Raw genomic sequence first — 23,184 nt, forward strand, 5'->3', positions numbered from 1 at the left:
CCAAGGCTGGTTTCAGCCGGGTTGGTAACGAACGGGTTAAGTAGTTTATCTTGGTATTCATTTAGCTCTAAAATTGTGAAGCACAATAATGATAATAATGGTGGTGATGATGATAGTGATAATGATGATGATTAGAATTATAAGAAAGTGATAATTATAGAAATAATTGTTGAGATTTGAAATATTATCTTTACAATGTAATAATTGAAAACAAATGGACCAGAATTTTTTCCAGTGTCGACATTGTTCTTTACCTGAAATTGGCAAAATAAATCTTGCGAACTTATGCAATATCATGTTTAAGTCCTCGATATTCCTATCTTTACTAAAAGATCCTTAATCGCTATATAAAATCACAATTTCATGTGTGAATTAAGTTGATATATACATACATACAGTACACTATATACACTATTATACATTGTCTGCATGAAAGAATATGTGTGTGCACATGTGCATACGTGCATGCATGTATATTACAGTAACTCTGCCTTTATTAAATCCATTTTTGTTTTTTAAACTACCAACAGAGGAAAACTGAAATTAATGTATGGAAATACTAGCATAGTTGTTAAGTGTACACCTTATTCTACACAATTTCCTACAAGTTCACACACACACACATGGAGAGAAGTGTACAAAGGGCATTTTATATATTTCATTTTATTTAAAAAATAATTAAATTCTTCCTGTAAAGAAGGAGAAAGTTTTTAACTAAGAAACAAAATTCCATTGCAGGAATTAAACATTACTGACTTGCTACATTCTGAATAACCTTGCATATTTTTATATTGGTTTCCTTACAGATTGTATTCGCAAAAAAGTATTTGTGTTGGTTGTTTCTTTGTCTGCCAACACACACTCTCTTCTCTCTATTCTCTCTATTCTCTCTCTCTCTCCTCTCTCTTTTACATTAGCAACTAGATGTGTGTATGTATTGTGTATATGTTTGTGAAGATTGCAGATGTCTGTATGCACACACATATATGTGCGCCAGTGGCATGTAAAAAGCACCATCCGAATGTGTTTGTTGCTAGGCCCACCTTACTGGCTCCGGTGCCGGTGGCACATAAAAGGCACCAACTGATTGCGACTGATGCCAGTACCCCCTGACTAGTTCCTGTGTTGGTGGCACGTAAAAAGCACCATCTGAACATGATGGTTGCCAGGCCCACTTTACTGGCTCCTGTGCCGGTGACACGTAAAAAGTACCCACTGCACTTTCAAACTGGTTGGCATTAGGAAAGGCATCCAGCTGTAGAAACTCTGCCAGACCAGATTGGAGCCTGGTGCAGCTTCCTGGCTCACCAGACCTCAGTGTGCGTGTGTACGTGTGTATATAAATAGTTTACTTTAGTTTCTCCTGCTCATAAGAGCCAAATCTGCCAGGATCTCAACAATGGTCCTCAAGCAAGTTTTTCACAAGGTTGACTTACCTCCTCCTATGTCCCTTCCCTCTTGTCTTTCACTCTGTGAGCATGTGTAGCACAAAGTGAAACATCTGCCATCTTAGACAGTGTTATTGTATTGCTTACTCTACCTGGCCACTTTCGTGACTTTTTCCTTTCTGGTTGGCAATAAACACTTTGTAGCTTCTAAGGTTAATGTCTGTGGAAGACTTCTACAATTCTATATTTGGTTCCTCTTTTTCCACATATCATAAGCATATAAGTCAATGTTGGTATGATGATGATTGATGTATACAGGGAGTGTTTGGTGCTAATTACACAGGCAAAGTTTGAAGGAGCAAGACTGTGCAGGTTTCAGGTACTGAAAGACAACCGAAGAGTTACTGAGTCTCTTCTCCACATCATTTTCTGAGATGCTGTTGTTATTGATGTAACTGCTCAGGTGCATGGAGTCAATCCTTTTTGAACTTTGGTCTTTCAGCTAGTCTTGTTACTGCTAGGGTTCTCCAATAATCATTTTTTTTTTAATCTTTCCATTGCTGATCCAAAGTCCATTTGAGTTACTGTTGCTGAGACTGGTCACCAGATCTTGCATTAACTTATATATGTCCCAGATCACTCGTGAATGAATAGTTTGGCACTTCTATACCTAACAGTTATCCTACATACATTTTGCATGCCATCTCTGCTAGTACACTCTTCCTTCTTGCAGACTACATTCAGTTTGTCTTATACCTTGTTTTTCTCATCTTTGTTTTTTGCTGTCATTTCCATGCATCGACATTAGCTATCCAGTTGGGCTTTCCTTTACAACTTACGTGCATCCTTTGCATTCATTGACCACATTTTGTTACAAATTCAGAACCACATTTCATACACAAGCATTATACAATCTACTCTTCACTTGGAGAAAGAATCCCTTTGTTGCCAGCAGTGGGTAATGTTTCCTTGAACTTTTTCACCCCATTCTTGTTCTGTCTTTTATGCTTTGAACACTTTCACCTGCGTTACTGACTACAGTAAATAGCTTTGTGAGAAAACAAAAAAAACAACATTTTTCTAATGTTTCCAGTGCTAAACATAGGAAGAGCTTGGATAATTATAATTAAGATATGATTACTTCTGACCAGGATGGATTATTGCAAGAATTAGAGAGACAAAACTGTTAAGAGGAGGCACTTACAAATGAAGTAATTCATAGAGTACCAATGTTGCGTAATTCATGAGTAACTTAAAAAAAGGAGTCACACACGCACACACACATACACTATCTTTCCATGTGAAATTGCGCTTTCCTTTCCAACTTACGTGCATCCTTTGCATTCATTGACTGCATTTTGTTACAAATCAGAACCTCATTTCATATACAAGCATTATACAATCTTTCACTTGGAGAAAGAATCCCTGTGAAATTAGTTCTATGAGGGACTGTTTGGTAGCTTGGGATGACGCTTAAACCAACCAGTTTTGTTAATACTAATTCTTCAGGATCACAAGTTTTCAGGTCCCTCGCGGGGTCTAATTTTCTAGAGAAACTAAATTCATTTAGAGGGCATGACTCCCTCACTCTTATATCATTCTCCCCCCTCTCATATATATTCATTCATTCATTAGCCACACTATATTGGTACTGTAATTATATATTTCAGGTCATTCTCCTCCTCCTATTATTATTATTATTATTATTATTATTATTATTATGTAAACGAGTTGCACCTAGCACCATTATAAATTAACTGCTTTATTTCAGCATCATGGGGGAAGGTGGGGGAGGAGCAGAAAGTGATCCTGATGAATTTTTAAATAACAATTAAACTGATTGCTTTGACCCTCATCCCATGCTGCTGAAAAGGCTCTCTCTCACTTGTAGGCCTGAATTTCACAGCGAGACTAAATATACATATTTATGTAACTCCATATATTTATTTACAATTGATGTAGTTAATTTCCTTATGAGAAACTTCAAACAAACTGAAAATAAATCGCTGGCAGATGTATTTTGAGAATGGTTCTCGGTCTTCTGTTTGCTTCTGATTTTATGCCAATTTATAACGCTATATCCACTTTCCAGAATTTGTATTTTTTCATGTGCATGTGTTGGGGAAGAGATTCTGACAGAGCTCCTTGATATATATATATATATATATATGTGTGTGTGTGTGTGTGTGTGTTATTGATTAGGAATCTTTTGTAAATAGTATTCCATTGTCCTCCTTTTTCATTTATAGATATATATATATATATGTGAACTACTTGTTTTACACCAAATATTTATAGGATTATCTCTCTTTGTATTACCATTATATGTAAACTCTATGGGAACAAATTGTGTGAAATAATTTATGATTTGCATGTCTGGTATTTTCTTCCTGCATGGAATGTGTGTGTATATATATATATATATATATTGTTTTTAACTGGAATTGACCAGAAAGAACTTATTTTAGTAACAGGAACAGCTCAGATGTATATTGACAATAACTATCTTTCTCCTAGTAACCTGTCATTCATTGACAGCCATAACTGCTCAAAAGTGTCCTTTCATTGGTGACCATAACAGCACAATAATGTCATTTCATTGACGACAACAACTGTCCAGTAATGTCATTTTGTGGACAATAACCAACCTTGGGTTTCTCATTGCATGAGCAATGATAACCACCTAGTGATTTCTCATTTACTACCACATTCTCTCATCCTGTCAGTGAAAACTAATATTTCAGGTTTATATTGAGATATAGATTTATTGAAAGTTTGAATGATGTAAATATTATTTTCTTTTACTTCTTACCATCGGTAATAAAATTTGTACCAGTAAATTACCTAATACAATATTTCCCATAAAAATGATTATATTTACTCTGGAAAGATTTCATTTGTGTACACAAGTAGCTCACTTCAAGCCATTTCCTTATTTTCAAAGTATTTCTTCTGTTTGAAGATAGTTATTTCACTCACTACCAATAACATCAATTTTAAGGATATAAAAGTTTTTATACTTTACTTGTTTTAGTCATTGGACTGCAGCCCTGTCTTGAAGGGTTTTATTTGAACAAAAACAAATCCATCTCTCTCTCTCTCTCTTTTTTTTTTTTTGTTTGAAGCCTTTTATATATTCTATTAATCTCATTTTGCTGAACCACTAAGTTACAGGAAACATAAAGAAACCAATACTGGTTGTCAAGCAGTGATGGGGGAACAAAGACACATATATACGTGTGTACACCTTATCTATGTATGTCTTTGTATTTGTTCCCCCATCACTGCTTACAAACAGTGTTGGTTTCTTTGTGTGTGTGTTTGCACACACACACACTCTCTCTCTCCCTCACTCACACAGGGCTTCCACACAGTTTCCATCTACCAAGTTCACTTTCATTGGCCTAGGGCTATTGTAGAAGACACTTACTCAAGGTTTCATGCAGTGGGACTGAACCAGGAATCATATAGTTTGGAAGTAAAGTTCTTACTACATAGCCACACCTGTTAATACTTTCTGTAGGTCATCTCTTAGGTAATACAGTAATAGTAGAGAAGTGGTCATTGTCATCATTTTCTGCTAGCCTTGGCCATTGCCAGCCTTGCCTGGCCCCCGTGCTGGTGGCACGTAAAAAGCACCATCCAATCGTGGCCGTTTGCCAACCCCGTTGGCATTAGGAAGTGGTTGGCATTAGGAAGGGCATCCGGCCGTAGAAACACTGCCAGATCAGACTGGGCCTGGTGCAGCTTTCTGGCTTCCCAGACCCCAGTTGAACCGTCCAACCCATGCTAGCATGGAAAGTGGTCACTAAACGATGATGATGATGATGATGATATATATATTGTTGTAGTTAGTCAGTTGTGTATTTGGAGATGATGTTATTTGAAGATGGGTTTGAAGGATATTTTTCTGGTATGTATAATCTTTGGTTTGATTTTTATAGTTAGATGCCCTGTGGTTATGATATCAGACTGTATGCTTGTAGATCCCAAGTTCAAATCCATTGCTGTTTTTTCTTTTTGTTATATTTCCACACATACCACTTTATTCTGCATTTCTCTAGTTTGTCTCCTTGTTTTATCTAGTAGTAGCACTTCTGTAGGAACTGACTTCTACTCAGAGAAGAAATAATTAATGAAAAATATTCCCCTCCTGGGCACAGGCATGGCTGTGTAATTACGAGTTTGCCTCCCAACCATATGGTTCTAGGTTCAGTCCCATTGCATGACATCCTCAGTACATGTCTTCTATTTATAGCCCCAGGCCAGCCAATGCCTTGTAAGAATCTGGTAGATGGAAATTGAAGCATATGTATTTGTGCGTGTCTTTGTGCATGTCCTCCACCATTATTTTACAACCTGCGTTTGTTTGTTTACATCCCCATAACTTAGTTCAGGATAACAGACTAAGTATCAGGCTTAAAAAAAAAGTACTTGAGTTGATTCATATGACCAAAACTCTTCAGGTCAATGCTCCAGCATGGCAACAGTCCAACAACAGAGACAAATCAAAGGTAAAAGTTCTACTTTGTATCATAGAATTAAAAGTTAGTACTGGCCCTTTAAAACCCCCTTTGATTTACGAGGCAAAATTTTTTACCTTCTGTTTTCAAACAAAGCCTGTCTTTAATTTAGTCCAGTGGACCAATTCAGATATTCAGTGAAAAGTTACACCCCTCCTGTCCCTGCCTCCCCATCAGTTAAACACTTGTAAGTAAGCTTAAACAGAATAAGTAGTTACATAGGAAGTCTGTAAAAATTAAATTAAATACTATGGATATTATATATATATATATAACGATAATTAGAACCAGTAAGCTGTAAACAAGTGAAAGCTGTCAAGGCAAACATCAGGGGATTATCTTAGGTATTTAATTTAAAAAAAAAAATTCATTAGTAATACGAAACATTCGTTAGTACAGTATTGAATTTCTTTATCCTGTGATAATTTCAATGTTCCCTTTTTTATCTTTTTGTTTTTCTCACAAGCATGGCTGTGTGGTTAAGAAGCTTGCTATCAAACCATGTGGTCTTAAGTTCAGTCCCATTGTGCGGCACCTTGGACAAGTATCTTCTACTATGGTGCTGGATCAACCTAAGCCTTGTAAGTGGATTTGGGAGGCAAAAACTGACAGAAGCCTGTTGTGTGTGTGTGTGTGTAAAGACTTACTTGGAAATGGATGCGTGGCATTCAATCATATGATATAAATAATATATAAATGTATACATACATATATATATTGTGTGTGTGCATATCTTTGTGTGCATTACTTGAAATCAGTGTTGGTTTGTTTACATCATCTTAACTTAGCAGTTCAGCAAAAGATCAATTCTGTAAATATCAGGTTTAAAACATAAGTACTGGCTGTGTGGTAAGAAATTTGATTCTCAACTACAAGGTTTCAGGTTGAGTCCCACTGTGTGGCACCTTGGGTGAATGTCTGCTATAATAGTTTTGGGCCAACCATAACCTTCTGATTTTGGAAACTTAAAGAAGCCTGCTGTGTGTGTGTTTGTGTAGTTTGTCCCCACCCCCACCACTGCTTGGCAATCAGTGTTGTATTTATAGTCCCATAACTTAGCTTTGGGCCAACCATAGCCATCTCATTTTGTAAATGGAAACTGAAAGAAGCCTGTCGTGTGTGTGTGTTGTGTGCGTGTGTGTTGTGTGTGTGTGTCTGTTCCCCCCCTCCACTGCTTGGCAATCAGTGTTGTATTTACAGTCCCATAACTTAGCTTTGGGCCAACCATAGCCTTCTCATTTTGTGAATGGAAAAATAAGTACCAGGCTTAAAAATAAAAATAATAATAATAATAATAATAGAAGTATTGGTGTTAATTCATTTGTCCAAAATTCTTCGAGGCTGTGCTCCAGCATGGTTGCAATCTGACGAAGAAAGCAAGTAAAAGAATAATGAAGTCAGACAAAGATTGTTTTCTCTGATGTTGAAAATAGAATTCCCTTTCTCAGATGAGTGGACTCCTCTGCAGGGTGGTTAATGGTTGGGTAAGTGATTAAGTGAATAGGGATTTCCTCAGGGGTGGAGAACAAATAATATTTTGCTTAATGGATGGTTGATAAAGCTGAAAGACCTGTTTATGTTATTAAATGAACCAACTTGAAAGTATGCCTTTTGAATCAAGTTGTCTTACTAATGCTGTTTATGGAGCAAAATAATTTAGTTTTGAGGTTGTTCTTGTTTTTTAACCCCTGTTTCAACCTTGATGTTTAATCAGATGTGTCAGTTGGAACTCTCTCAACCATCTCTTTTCTGACATACTATATCTAGGACCGCATTAACTATTGTGTGTTTTTAAGGAAGGAGGATGTGCTTATTTTAGCATTTGGATCACTCTGTCAAACATAGTGCTTTGTTTATTCCCATTAATCGTGTACTGTCTCATAGCTTTGAGATCTCAATGACGTGATTGTTTAATTTTAGAATGACAATGTAAGGTGGGTGTAAGAGGCAAGATCAGGCCAGTTTGAACGTTAAAACAGGTAGAATATTTTGGCTAGATATGGCTGATTTATATAGTAAAGGATTAAAACATTTAGCTATGACGTGATTGTTTAAATTTAGAATGACATTGTAAGGTGGGTGTAAGAGGCAAGATCAGGCCAGTTTGAATGTTAAAACAGGTAGAATATTTTGGCTGGATATGGCTGATTTATATAGTAAAGGATTAAACATTTAGCTGTTAATATTTTTAGCAGTTCAATCAATGATGTGGAATTTTCTTTGTGGTCTAATTAGATACTTCAAAATGTAAAATAGTGAATGACCTTCACAAAATATTGTAATTTACATATCACCAGGTAAAAAAAAAATGCATTTCAGTGCTGCTATCAGAGTGTTAGATGAGAGGAGAAATGTTTCTGTTAGCTGAACAGGACACCAAACAGTTATAGATAACTTTTTCATTTCATCTGGGAGTTATTCTAAGGTAGCATACATACAGATCTAAAACAATGCGCAATGAAATATTCTAGTTGGAAAAATGATAAAGTTTCTACAATAAATTTGAATTCTTGCCATGAAAAAGTAACCCAAATACCTTACCAGCATTTGAAAAAATTTTACGTATATTTTCTCATACTTCGGAAGTACTGATCTTTCATTGTTGCATTTTTTAAAACATAAATTGTTTAGATAATTTTCATTTACTATAAAATACTTTGATTTCTTTAGACTTGTCTTTAGGCAGATTTTTGTAGAAGTTATTCACGAGGGAAAGATTATTATGTACAGTGTACTTATAGTTTTTCTCTCCGATTGGTGGGAAAACTAGTTTCAGGCACATCACATCTAGTTTCCCACAACTAATTACAGTGCGAGTTTGAACTTGAAACATCAGTTGAGTTGTTGTAACATTAATCATAGCTGCTCTGGTTTTAGTTTTGCTCCAGAGAAGAGCAGTGTTCAGTGAACGAAGTGAATAATTTGAAAATGGTTGTGCAAGAGTCAGGCATGAAGGTACCAGTCACCTGATCATGTCCTGTTGCATGGTTTTGTTGAATAAACTGCTGAATATTGATGAGGTGAAAAATAACGTGCAAGTCATGGTTCTGCCTATTAAATCATCCCTAACAGACTTGGCCATGGTTATTGTAAGAATGATAGTTTGATGTCTCAAGTTCAAATCTGTGTAGTGATGTACATGCTATTAATTTTCCTACTAAAATAGGTAAAGAATATTATAAGCATATTGTAGGTCATGACATGTGCTCTTCTTTTTTTGATGGTGGTGGTGGGACAAACATAACTGGCACTCTGTTGGTTGGAATGATGGATGATTCCAGTTAGTTTGGTCAATGGCACAGTCAGCTCCTGAAATTAGTGTGCCAGTACCAGAGCACTCCACAGACATGTGTGCCCTTAGTATAGTTCTTGTGGAGATACAGCATGGCACAGAATGTGACAGGGTTGACTCTATGAAATGCAATTTAATTTTGCCAGCTGAGTGGACTGGAGCAATGTGAAATAAAGTGTCTTGCTCAAGGACACAATGTGTTGCCAGAAAATAAACTTCAACCTTATAACCTTACGATCCAAAATACCCTAACCACTAAAGAATAATCATAAAGCAGAACGATTATGGTTGTCATCAACTTAAATGATAATCTTCTAAAACTCTATAAACTTGTAGAAAACACGAAATGATTGGGTTTTTTTCTGTTTGTTATGAATCTTGAAGCAGATAAGTTATAAAAATTAATGGTGTGGAAAATATTAGGTCGAGAACTCCACGGATAGAAAAAGTAGAACCTGTATCTCCTGTAAACATGACTGGTGTTTGATTTTGTCTTTACTCAATATTTACTTGCTGTTATTTATAACTTTGTTTGCTTCAAGATCCAATGTTTTAAAAATGAGTAACTTGTTTCAAGTTCAGACCTGTACTATAGTGACTAGAGGACCATGTTTAGTGATGTACATGCAACGTACCCATTAATAGGGAAAAATAAATGTGCCTCACTCTTATATTTGTTTTATCACTTTCATGTGAAATGAAATGTGAGACTGGCTTTAGTAAACTTCGATTACAGAACAGTGGTATTGTCTTTCTCATCTGTACTCCCTTGTCTCTTAGTATTATGTTTCTTTTAATAATCTGAAACATTTAAAATGTTTAATAGAAAAGAAATTCCATTCAAAAATAGTTTATAAAATAAATTCTATTTTTCAGAAATTCCAAATTTAAAATAAACAAAAATAATTATAGAATCAGTTTACAGCTAGTTGGCCATTAAAAGGTTAAGTGTTTGCCATGGTCACAGATAAGTGCCATTATCTGGATGTGCTCTGTTAATCTGTAGATTAGGTTCCTATTATGATGGTTCTGTCATTATGGTTTCATGTAGTTATCAGTAGGATTAAAGACACTGAGTATTTAACCATTTTGTATTTAAACTGGCCGTATCTCACCCAAACATTCTACCTGTTTTATATTCAAACTGAGCAGGTTTAGCCTCTCACATCTATTCTACATCATTATAAAAAATAAGCAATCATAGGCGCAGGAGTGGCTGTGTGGTAAGTAGCTTGTTTACCAACCACATGGTTCCGGGTTCAGTCCCACTGCGTGGCACCTTGGGCAAGTGTCTTCTGCTATAGCCTCGGGCCGACCAAGCCTTGTGAGTGGATTTGGTAGACGGAAACTGAAAGAAGCCCGTTGTATATATGCATATATATATATATATGCGTGTGTGTGTTTGTGTGTCTGTGATTGTCTCCCTAGCATTGCTTGACAACCGATGCTGGTGTGTTTACGTCCCCGTCACTTAGCGGTTCAGCAAAAGAGACCGATAGAATAAGTACTGGGCTTACAAAGTCCCGGGGTCGAGTTGCTCGATTTAAGGCGGTGCTCCAGCATGGCCGCAGTCAAATGACTGAAACAAGTAAAAGAGTAAAGAGTAATCACATCATCAAAATCTCAAAATAATGCATAATTAATTTAAAACTATGTGAATGAATTAAGCATTAAATTTAACAGAATAACCTGAATACTAAAGGATTAAGGTATTGTACTAATAAATGGGTCCAAGAAACTGAAATGGCAGGATGCTTTAATTAAGGTCTAGCTGATACTTCTTCTGTGGGGATATAAATTATGGTTGGGTATTATGGTATATTCATGCTAATGGAGCTTCTTTTTTTTATTTGTTTATATATACATGTTGGTCATGGTTTATATTATGGGTTATATATAAATGTTTATACCTGAAATGTCGGGTCATTATTATATATTTTGGTGATGTTAGCTAGATATGTGGGGTATGTTAGAAAAGGTATTTGTTTGTAGAAATGTCAAAAACTTTGAGGAGACTTTCTTTTTATGAGATAGCAGCTAGATATCTCAAATTTCTTACTGTCTTTAAAAAGGAGCCATGATGTCTTAGATATATCACTTTTGAATAAAAGATGGGTTGACCATGGTCGGATGCTTTTGCTCATAGGTGTATGTACTCAGTTAGGTCAGTCTTGGGGCTAAACAATAACAACACCTGTTCAAGAAATTGTTGCAATAGTCTAAATTTACCCAGGAACATGTGCCGATGTTTATATATGAAGAACCACTCAACACATGCTAACACTTAAAAACGCATGTTGTACATTAAAATAAGTTATGAAACATGTATTGGAATTAGTAAATAACAATACTTTAGTCTGGAATCAAAATTAGTTACTTATCAAAAAGCTTAAAATAGTTCTCTTGTTTCCATTATACAATTTCTAAATTTAGCTTGGATATGAGATTTTTTCATTAGAACTTTTATTTTACGTAGACTCTTGGCTTTCGCTGCAACTGAAATTTTAGCAAGAAAGAAACTGAAGTAAAAGCATGATATAAATGGTGGTGGTGTGGGTAATTTGTTTTTCTCTCTCTTGTTAATCAACTTGAAATAGAAAGATCGCTTTGTAGGAAAGGAGTAACAAGTAACTAAATACTGTGTAAATAATGTAATTTGTGATGTACGAGGGATGTAAGGATATATTTGATAAACTGTCTGACAATTCGAAACTGAAGTGTATAAACAGATCTTGTGGGGGAATAGTATTATGCCTAAAACCACCTGAGAAGGTACCAGGTTTCTGTGAGGAGTGTATCATTGGAGATATTAGATATGTCTTGCTTTTATCAAACTTGGAATGTGGTACTTGATTCGGAGGTCATCCTGGTACAAATTAAAAGAGAATATGCATTACTTACATTAATGTTGAAATGAATATTATTCCTAAATTCCAGGAAATATAATATATTTCTAGGAAATATATTATTTTTGAAGCAATTAGATTTTTTTTTTTTAAGATAATTTTTTTTAAAGGAAAATTTACAAAATCTTCAACAGTAGTACCATTATGGTTTTCCCTCTCCCTTTGTTGATATGGATTACACAGGATTGCAAAAGGGAAGACCTTTTGTAGCTGGATCCCACTCTGGTGATTTGTTTTTTACTGCCTCACTGCTTTTAAGATATGCTCAATGATATTACAACTTTGTTCAACTATTTCACCAGTTTGTAGTTTCCTTGGCATCAGTCAGTTATTGTAACAAAGCCCAGAACCTTCTCTTCTCTGTGTCAGCTTGAGGTTTTGTGACCAAAACAAACTACAGTGGAATTGGTTGCATGTTTATATAATGAGCAGCCACATCAAATAATTTGATGCTTTTAGCTTCCATGTTTAGAACAACCTCTATATTACTTTTATAAGCCATTCACATATAGTTCTACCGCTGTTATTTTGCATTTCATGTAATTTTACCATCTTTGTAATTTTTGTGTAATTAAAGAAGTTTGTTTCCAAACAATTAGGTTTTGGGTTCAGTCCTACTGCATGGCACCTTGGGTCAGTGTCTTCTACAATAATCCTGGGCCAACCAAAATCTTGTGAATCAAACTGAAAGAAACCCATTGTATATATGTGTCTGTGTGTGAGTGTTCATATCTCTTTGTCTAGATAACATTTGATATTATAAATGAATGTCATTGTCATATAAACAACATCCCTCTGTGTGTGTGTTTGTCTTGCACTGCTTGACTACAGGTGTTTGTTTGTTTACATCCCCATGACTTAGAGGTTTGGTAAAAAACAGAGACCACTTGAATATATATCAACCTTGAAAAAATAAGTACTGGGGTCAGTTTGTACAACTTCATGGTGGTGCTCTTGAAATTTCCAAAATGGGGACACGAGGTCAATTTAAGAAAGAAAATTTTCATGGGTGGGGTGGGGTGGGGTGTGTAATGGTAATGCTATTTATTTTAATAGATTTAGTATGACACAGATTTTACACACTGTTATCTATTGAATGGATAAGTTGTATGTATGTTCTGCCCTTTAAATATTTCTGTCACTTTAAAAAGTAACCTGATGCTACTAACTTAAACACTCCATGCCATTTACACTGATTTATGCTTGCTCTCTCTGGGTTGGGAACAGTTGGGTGCAGAGGGTGCAAGCACACTCCCTAAAATTTTGGGTGGGGTAATGAAAATGTTTTGAACACTCTAAGTTGGACCTGGGCTTGCACCCACTAAGCAAATTTCATTCCTGTACTTATGCTCTCTCTCTCTCTCTCTCTCTGTTTCTCTCTCTCTCTCTATTTCTCTCTTTCTCCTCTCTCTGTTTCTCCCTCTCTCCTCTGTTTCTCTCTCTCCTCTCTGTTTCTCTCTCTCTCCTTTCTCTATTTCTCTCTCTCTCCTCTCTCTGTTTCTCCCTCTCCTCTCTCTGTTTCTCTCCTCCCTATTTCTCCCTCTCTCCTCTGTTTCTCTCTCTCTCTCTTCTGTTTCTCTCTCCCTCTCCTCTGTTTCTCTCTCTCTCTTTCTTCTCTCTCTCTCATGTATTCATTTCTTATAATTTTTTACCTAGTCAGATGTCACAATCAGTCAACACAAAACTATGGCAGAAGACACTTTGCATAAAGTGCTGAAGCAATACATATTTCTTTTCTGTTTTACTACTTTCACTCTTTAGGAATGCATTCTTATCCTCCTCCTCCTCCTCCTCCTCCGTTTTATACATGCAAATGTCCAGGGTGAATATTGACTACCATATTAGTTTCTCCCGGCATTGAGGGTTTGCAGAAACCACGAGGACTGCCTCTCCTCTAGCTTTAGCTAATAACATCCTTATTGAATGATGTGTAGGTCTCATTTCAGTGTAAGTGATGAGTTGTCACATGAGGATCTTGGTTGCATCATCATCATCATCATCATAGTGATGGTTATGATGAGGGGCCCTGATGCAGTACCAGGCAGTGGCTCTCATGGCTTCTGATCTTACCAGATTGAAAGTGTTATCATGTACATTGTTTTGTCTTGGTATAAAAGATGGTAGATGGAAACTGAAAGAAGCCAGTCGTATATATTTTATATATGTATATATATATATATATATGTATGTGTGTGTGTGTGTGTGTGTGTGTGTGTATGTACATATTTGTGTGTGTTTGTCCCCTCCCCACCGTCGCTTGATGGCCAATATTGGTCTGTTTTTGTCTCCAGTAACTTAGCAGTTCAGCAAAAGAAAGCTATAGAGTAAGTACTAGGCTTACAAAGAGTAAGAGCTGAGGTCGATTTGTTCAAGTAAAGGCAGTGCTCCAGCATGGCCGTGGTCAAATGACTGAAACAAGTAAAAGAATAAAAGAATGTGTGTGTGTGTGTGTATGTGGGTCTGCATTTGAATTAAATTTCTTCCTTTCTCCGCTGCTTAAAATATATCTTAGCATCCAACCAGCTCCTTCCTACTAAGTTGGTTAATAATCTCTCACAACCATTTCACTCCACCAAACACTGTTACATTTAGATTCTTTTCTGTTTCTGTCTTGATAAAAACAAACCAAACAAAAGAAAGAAAAGCCAAGAAAACAAAAATAAAATATAACAAACAAAACGAAACAAAAGCTCTTGCAAGAAATTCTATACTTCCATTCCAGTAGTAGTCTAGCTTCTTAATCAAAAGACCACTTGGTGGATTGCTAGTCAGTACTCTTTCCACCCAATTCCTTGGTCTACAACTTTACCCTTTTATCCCTTGTCCTACTTATTTTCTTGTTTGCTGGGGTTATTTTTTATATATCCCTCCCCCCCTTCCTGGCGCTCACTCCTATTCTCCACAAATATTTTAGTTGATAGAATTAACTGTTGCAATGACTAAGAATCACTTGGACAGTGATTGTCAGTTAAGGTGGTGGAAAAGAAGAATCTTTATCCCTGTGGGATAAAAATTTACACAGAGTATATCATACCTGAAAATGAAGCATTAATTTTCTGTAATGTAAAAAAAAAAAAGCTTAATAATAAAGTTTTTCCATTCTTTTTTCTTTCTATTTTTTCTTCTTTTTTTTTTTTGTTTCTGTGCCTCCAGGGCAGTTATGCACTTTTTGTTGTTGCTTGGTAGTAAGTGGGGTAATTGACAAACTAACTGGCAAAGTGATAGGGGTAAATTACTGGGTAAGGGTTGGGGATCATAGCTTCATTGTTGCTCTTATGGTTCAGTTTAGAAATGAAAAAAAAAAAACAAAAAAAAAAAACAAAAGGGCCATAAGCCAAATAATGTGTGTGTGTGTTTGTGTACACACACACACACACACACACACACATACACACACACGTGCATGCATATACAGTGAAGCTTGGTGCAGTCTTCTACCTAGCTAGCCTCTATCAAACTTTCCAACTCATGCCAGACAGACATATATATGTGTATGTGTGTGTATATATATGGATGTATATATATATATACACACACATATGGATGTGTGTGTATATATATATGGATGTACGTGTGTATATATATATCTATCAATGTTGTATGCACACACATACATATATATGGATGCATGTGTGTGTATATGTTTGTAAATGGATGTTTGTATATAAATATGGATCTGCATGTAAAATTAAGATCATGTATGTGATAATAAAAAATATAAATAAATATTGGTGAGTGAACTTTTAGATATAAACGTGGCTGTGTGGCCAAGAAGTTTTATTTCCCAAACATATGATTCCAGGTTCAGTCCCACTGTATGGCACCTGTGTGTCAAGTGTCTTTTATTATGTCCCTGTGCTAACCAAAAGCCTTGTAAATGGATTCGGTTGACAGTAACTGAAAGAAGCTTGTCACGCTTGACAACCAGTGTTGGTTTGTTTACGTCTCTGTAACTTTGTAGTTCAGCAGAAGAGACCGATAGAATAAGTACCAGGTTTAAAAAAATGAAAGAAAGCAAATAGCTGGGTCAATTCATTCCACTAAAACTTTTCAAGGCAGTGCCCCAGCATGGCCACAGTCTGCTGACTGAAACAAATAATAAAAATAAAGTGGGTGGGGTGGGGCTTAGTCCCAATGATAATAGACTGAAATTAAGATATATGTAAATTTATTGTTATGGCATTGTTATTGAAATTAGTCCTAATTCATTAGTGCTTGAAAGGTAAAATATTGAATAGATGTGGGGGCCTTCAAAAGTTTTCTTTTGATACTGGTGACAAATTGTTTGCTGGTTATTATGTTGGGTTTTTAGTTGCTGTTTAGCCCTGGGTCATCTCTGATCAAGTGAACTTAGGATTGATGGTATTTTAATGGTGACCACCCTGTCTTGTTTTTTTCTCTTTTTTTTTTATTTATCAAGCATATTATTATTTAGGACTGTGTAAATCAATGTGTCCTTTCTGGGTTTTTTTTTAAGAAAGGAGAGTGTGGTGAGAGATATTTGGCTGTTATTTCTAGCAGGTCGTTTAACTTCAAGGAGTCACCCTTGTTGGCTCATTAGCTGCTTAGTTGTATTTTGAGGCAGTGATGGGTGCTCTAAGTTGATGGCTGTAGTAAGCAAGAAAGCATAAATAAACAAGAGCCAACTTTTGTATGTTTTTACAGCATTGATTGCAAAAAAAGTGAGAGTTTACTACTGCACCAGCTTTCTATCTCTCTACACTTTGTTGGTTGGTGGTAGATTTTTGCTGGTAGATAGATGCTCAGTGACATTCCTAAATCTCTAAACTTCTCTCTCGGGTTCCCTTCCTCCCACTTCTCCTTTGCCTGGTCTGAGCTTATTGCTGCTTACCAATGCTAGTTTGTTGTTTGTTCTTACAGTCTAGTTATAATACCTCCATCATTCCTACCCCCATAGTTAAGTTCCTATCCTCTCTTCCACATCAGCTTTCATTTTTTTTTCTCTCTCTCTCTCTCTCCTCTTCCCTTTCTCTTCCTCTTCAAATGTAGTGTGTGCTTTCGTGATGGTGCCGCTTTATCCATCTTTCGCGGTGGTACTTTTGTTTTTGCCTGTTCTCTTGATTTCCACTGTCTCTCTTTCACCAACTGTATGACCTCTAGAGGTAGGTGCTTGCATAAAAGAACTTGTGATAATTGTCTTGCTTTCAAAGAACTAACAAGATGGTCTTGTATTTCTCCCAGTTCTGTATATATATATATATATATATATATAACATGATATAACGTATATAACATCATATATGTGTGATTCTAACAGTTTAGCATATGTTGTCTGTGTAAATTTTCTTCAATTTCTACAACTTTTTTGTTTGTTAGAGTCCCTTTTACTGTTACTTTTTTTCCACCCTAAAGATATGCCAAAAAAAATTAAAAAAGAAGAATTAAAAATTGATAGATATTGCATAACGGTCTTTCGGTAACATTGTGTCAAGTTTCACCAAAGTTGTTTTAGATTTATAGATGTTTATCTATTTCCCTTATACTCCAAAACATAGTGTAAATTTGTCTAAAGTAAACCCCATCTTATAAAAAGTGCTAGCTTCATGTTTATACTTGAATATACTTGATAAAACAAGAACACCAAAAAAAAAAAAAAGAAAAGAAAAAGAAACAAAAATACTATTGTTAAACAAAAAACACTTGTTTTTTTAAATATTTAAAAAAAATGCTTATAACCATCTTTCTAAAGTGCTTTACCTTTACATATCAAAAATAACATAAAAAAGTTTCATGTGTTACATGTTTAAACATGTATTTTTAGTGTGTATGAATGTGTTTATACATGTGAGAAAAGTCATACTACTATCTACATTTTCATATAAAACTGTTCTACAAGTGAGATTATAGACATATTTTTTTGTACATATTGATGTAACAATATAAATAGCTGTGTGTGTGTGTGTGCATATTGTTTCAGTCATTTGACTGCCCCAGCATGGCCACAATCAAATGACTGAAACAAGTAAAAGAATATATATCATTCATATATATATATATATATATATATATATAGCCGAAATTGCTAAGATGATCTGGTTCTTGACTGATGACTGAGGGCTTCGAATGTCCCGTCCTGTGGTTCTTGTGTCGTCTCTGTGGTGTTTCATGTTCTTGTCCATGTCTGTAATTATTTTTACTGTTTACCTATATATATATATATATATATATATATATATATATATATATAATCATACATAATTAGTACATACAATTATCTGTGCAGTGTTGTAGTTAAATATTTATGCTAATGAATTGTGTTTGTATGTTCACACATACACAGATTTACACATTTATATACAAACATACACATAACTATTTGTGAGTTATGACACACACACACACACACACACACACACGTATGACTATGTATGTATCACTCACACAAATATCTGTGTGTGTTTGTCTATATAAACATGTGAGTCTATGTATGCATGTATGTGTGGTGCAAATGGGTATATGTATGTATCTGTACACTAGTGTATAAAATAAACTTGTGTGTGTGTGTGTGTGTGTGAGAGAGAGAGTGAGAGAGAGAGAGAGAGAGAGAGAGAGAGCGAGCGATATTTATCATTCATCATCAACACTATTTCATCTGTTTTATTTTTACAAGCTGGTTGGTATGAGATGGACAAGTTTCGGGGTATCTCACCGCTCGTTACAACCCTTCTCCTTCGTTGTTGTGTACCCAACATGTTATTTTCACAGACTTTTTATGGTTGGATACCCTTGTAATTGTTAACCACCTTACAGCATGACTACATAAACACACCACACACACACACATACAACCGACAATATAAATACTTTTATATATATATAAAGTGTCTGTGTGTATATATATATATATATATATATATACATATACAAAGTGTATATAAATACTTTATATATATATTGCATTTTGGGATGGTAATTTTTTTTATTTTTGCCAAATAAATACACACACTATACATTTGTTCTTCACTTGTCTATTACTGTTTTTATTCTAACTGGTGTTCGTCGGAGACCTTTCGTCAGACATCTGTGACCTCTTCAGCAACACTTTCCATCTTCATGTGTGCTCTTGGTCCAGTTATTTCATTCTCTAATAAGCGAGTGAAAGAACGAATATATAGTGTGTGTGTTTATTTGGGACCCCCCCCCCCCAAAAAAAAAACATGTTACAACACACGATTTCACATCAGGAATCTTACAACATAAATTGATAAATATATATATATATATAAGTGGCTGTGTGGTAAGAAGCTTACTTCCCAACTACATGGTTCCAGGTTCATGGCACCTTGACCAAGTGTCTTCTACTGTAGCCTTAGGCCAACCAAAGCCTTGTGAGTGGATTTGGTAGGCAGAAACTGAAAGAAGCCCATTGTGTGTGTGTGTATATGTGTGGGTGTGTCTGTGTTTGTCCCCCCACCATTGCTTGACAACCAATGTTGGTGTGTTTATGTCCCTGTAACTTAGTGGTTTGGCAAAAGAGACCGATAGAATAAGTACAAACAATAAGTCCTGGGGTCACTTTGTTTGACTAAAGGAGGTGCTCCAGCATGACCGCAGTCAAATGCCTAAAACAAATAAAAGAGTAATATATATATATATATATATATAGCGGAGTCACTGTTTTTAATGTATATATAATATCTATAAAATAAGATGTGTGTATGCATATATATAATCTATGTGTTGTGTGTCTATGATATATTGGTTTCAAATTTTAGCACAAGGATAGCAATTTTTTGGGAAGTGTGAGCTGAATACATTGACCCCATTGCATAACTGGTAGTTATTTCATTGAACCTGAAAGGATGAAAGGCAAAGTCAACTTTGGAATTTGAACTTAGCATGTTAGCATGGTTGAAATGTGTCTAATCATGTCTACACAAATATTTGATCAGTATAAACAAATCATATGTGTGCTTGTTCAGCAAGAAATTGTCGAAGCCTCATATATCATGTAACCATGGGAGAGTACATGATGTGTGTGTGTGTGTATGTGTATGTATGTATGTATGTGTGTATGTATATATATATATGTTACACTTCCAGATGGGAAGGGTCTTCCTATGATACTGACATACAGTGTCTGTGCAAGACCCTGCCTCAGTAAAGCTGGACTCAAGAGTCATCTTTGTAGTCATAAAGCGAGACAGATGAGTGACAACCTGGCCACTGGTGGTGGTGTAACACACCATACTAATCATATCTGCTGGGCATGTGGAAGAGGGTGTAATTTGGCAGGAGGTCTTAAACAACATGCAAAGGTACATGAAGCCCAGTTACAACTACAGCCGGCTATTACTGGTAAAGGTTTTGGCTGCCAATTCTGTACAAGACATTGTAGATCTTTAGCTGGGCTAAAAAGTCACATTCGATCACAGCACCAGTAACAGTTAAGCTTCGTGCAATGACCATACTCGATAACAAGGGAGCAGCCATCATACACACACACTTGAGGGGGTACTGAAAAATTCCTGGTTTTGAGGATATCACAAAAGGCTTGGTTGAAGGCCCAACCTTCCAAATTATTTTACTGGGCTTAGAAAAACTGAAGGACAGCTGCAATAAATGTGTGAATCTAAGAGGGGACTATGTTGAATAACTGATTCTCCTGCATTTTCTTTTACCCAAAGCCAAGAACTTTTCAGTTCCGCCTTGTGTATTTACGCCACTAAGTCTGTATATCTTTTCGCGAAAGACATATTTAATTCATTGTTTTCTGCGTAAATAACATTCATCACTTCCTCCCTTGCCTCCCACAACTTTTATCTCGTAGCCAAGACTGAAAGCAGTGAGTTTTGAAGAAGGAGTTAAATGAAAGTTACTTAGAATTCTGAGAATTTTACTGGTATTATTATTGGTATTACTTTTGTTGATCCCCACCCCCACCCAGATATGAAATGAATTTGACTTTTTGGGAGATCTAATAACAACTACATTTAATTTGAAGTTGTAATGACCCAGTTGTTATCATTTCCTCTTGATTTAATATTAAAAACTTCTTTTAAGATTCGTTACTGAAATTGAATAAGGCAATCTAAAAATAATATGGCTATCAAAGATTTTGTTCTTTTACAAAACCACCTACTCAATTTTTTTTTTCTGGTAAGGTTGTGTGAAAGGTGAATATTTTTTTAATTTGTTTCCTGCCATCTAAAAATTTTCATTTGTATGTCTTTAATTCTGTATTACATGACTTGAATTAGTTTTAAAATGAATATATAAATGAAACTGAATTAATTACAACAGTTGAATATATACATATGTATGTATCTATATAATATAAAGTAAGATCACAGCCGTGACCGATGCCAGTGTTGCATAACCAGCCCATTAAAAAGTACCCTTGAATTGTCAGGCGATATGTACTTGAGAAGACCTGTTGAGTTAAGTGAAATCAATATTGTAGTCATGGCTAGTGCCGCCTGACTGGCACCCATGCTGGTGGCACGTAATAAGCACCATTAGAGCATGGGGCAATGCCAGTGCCGCCTGACTGGCTCCCCATGCCGGTGGCACGTAAAAAGCACCATGCAAATGTGGTCGATGCTGGTGCCCCCTGACTGGCTTCCATTTCAGTGGCATGTAAAATGCACCTTTCAAGTGTGGCCATTGCCAGTGCCCCTTGACTGGCTCCCATCTTGGTGGCATGTAAAAAGCACCGTTCAAGCGTGGTCGATGCCAGTACCACCTGACTCGCCCCCATGCCGGTGGCACGTAAAAAGCACCCACTACACTCATGGAGTGGTTGGTGTTAGGAAGGGCACCCAGCTGTAGAAACCTTGCCAGCTCAGATTGGAGCCTGGTACAGCCTTCTGGCTTGCCAATCTTCAGTCAAACCATCAAACCCATGCCAGCATGGAATACGAATGTTAAACGATGATGATTTAATGTTATCTCTACAGAATAAAAACTTGAGAGCCAGTACTGAAAGCTACGATGTTTCGTTTAAGTATATATTTATGTAAATAATGTGATTAAAGTATATTATGGTTGCATAATGGAATACAGTGGCTCCACAAGTCATTGACATGTATGTACCAGCTGTCAGGAATATGCTTAATATTTAAAATTGGTTTATCCAGTAATGTTACACCATTATATTTAGTGGCTATTTAAGCAATAAATTTGTGGATGGTTAATGGGTTGGATGTGGTACTGATGTGGTACTGATGAAGGAATATGTCTTCAGTTGCATTGTTTACATAGATGTTTTCATATATGAAATGTAACTTTCAGTGCTGGCTCTAATTTCTATAGAAAAATCTGTAGAGATAATTTTAAAAAGTGACTGAATTTCACTGCTAACACAGGTGGGACATAGTCTTGACTTATGAGCCTTTAATATGCTTGTAAGTATACTATCCTTGCATAACAAAATATAATGTCCTACCAGCAGTTAACACACTTTCATTTTTACATCTAGTTTTCCATGTTGGCATGGGTCAGACAGGTTCATCACTGTTTTAATTTGTTCTACAAAGAGTCATTCATCCTCTTTATAGGACCATCCTAGGCATAGTCTTTAAACCACGGCTTACTTATCCATTTTTGTTTTAACATGGATTCTATAGCTGGACAATCTTCATAGCACTAACCACTTTACTGTGTGTACTGGAGTGCATTTTATATCCTATTAGTAGCACTAAAGAGAAATTGTCCTAGATAAGATTATGGGTCTTTTGAACTCTATTCATGCCTTTGTTGATCAACGACTTCACAAAGTGTATTGAGTGCATTTTTAATATAAACACCATTGCTTGTGAAGCTGTTTGTGTCAGGATATATAATATTAGATACTTTCAAGCACGAATTCACAGCTCTACAATTTTAGCATATGTTTATCACATTAATTATACTTGAATGATAAGCAATGTAATTTTCTGATATCAACTCAGCTTTAGTGAAGGCAGAGGTATTGTTTTCAGTCATGTTTGTTTGTTTGTTTGTTTGTCCCTGGACAATATATCTCAAGAACCAATGGATGGATTCGGATGAAACTTTCAGGGATGTTTGACCTCATGACTGGCATGAACTGATTAGATTTTGGGATTGATCTG

General features: G+C 35.8%; 1 protein-coding gene across 8 annotated transcripts in view; it reads left to right on the plus strand.

The window, feature by feature from the left end:
• The window catches only part of LOC115222684 (centrosomal protein of 170 kDa protein B), a 360,932-nt gene that overhangs the window by 91,740 nt on the left and 246,008 nt on the right, over positions 1-23,184 (plus strand). The window contains exon 1 of one of the 8 annotated variants that reach the window (XM_036511671.1): positions 17,102-17,232. The exons of the other annotated variants lie outside the window; for them this stretch is intronic. The gene's annotated coding sequence lies outside the window, so the exon portion shown is untranslated. Of the gene's footprint in view, positions 1-17,101; positions 17,233-23,184 lie in introns of those variants that run through there. 8 annotated transcript variants of the gene reach the window in all.

This window comes from Octopus sinensis, linkage group LG20 (genome assembly GCF_006345805.1).
Source record: "Octopus sinensis linkage group LG20, ASM634580v1, whole genome shotgun sequence".
Taxonomy (NCBI): domain Eukaryota; kingdom Metazoa; phylum Mollusca; class Cephalopoda; order Octopoda; family Octopodidae; genus Octopus; species Octopus sinensis.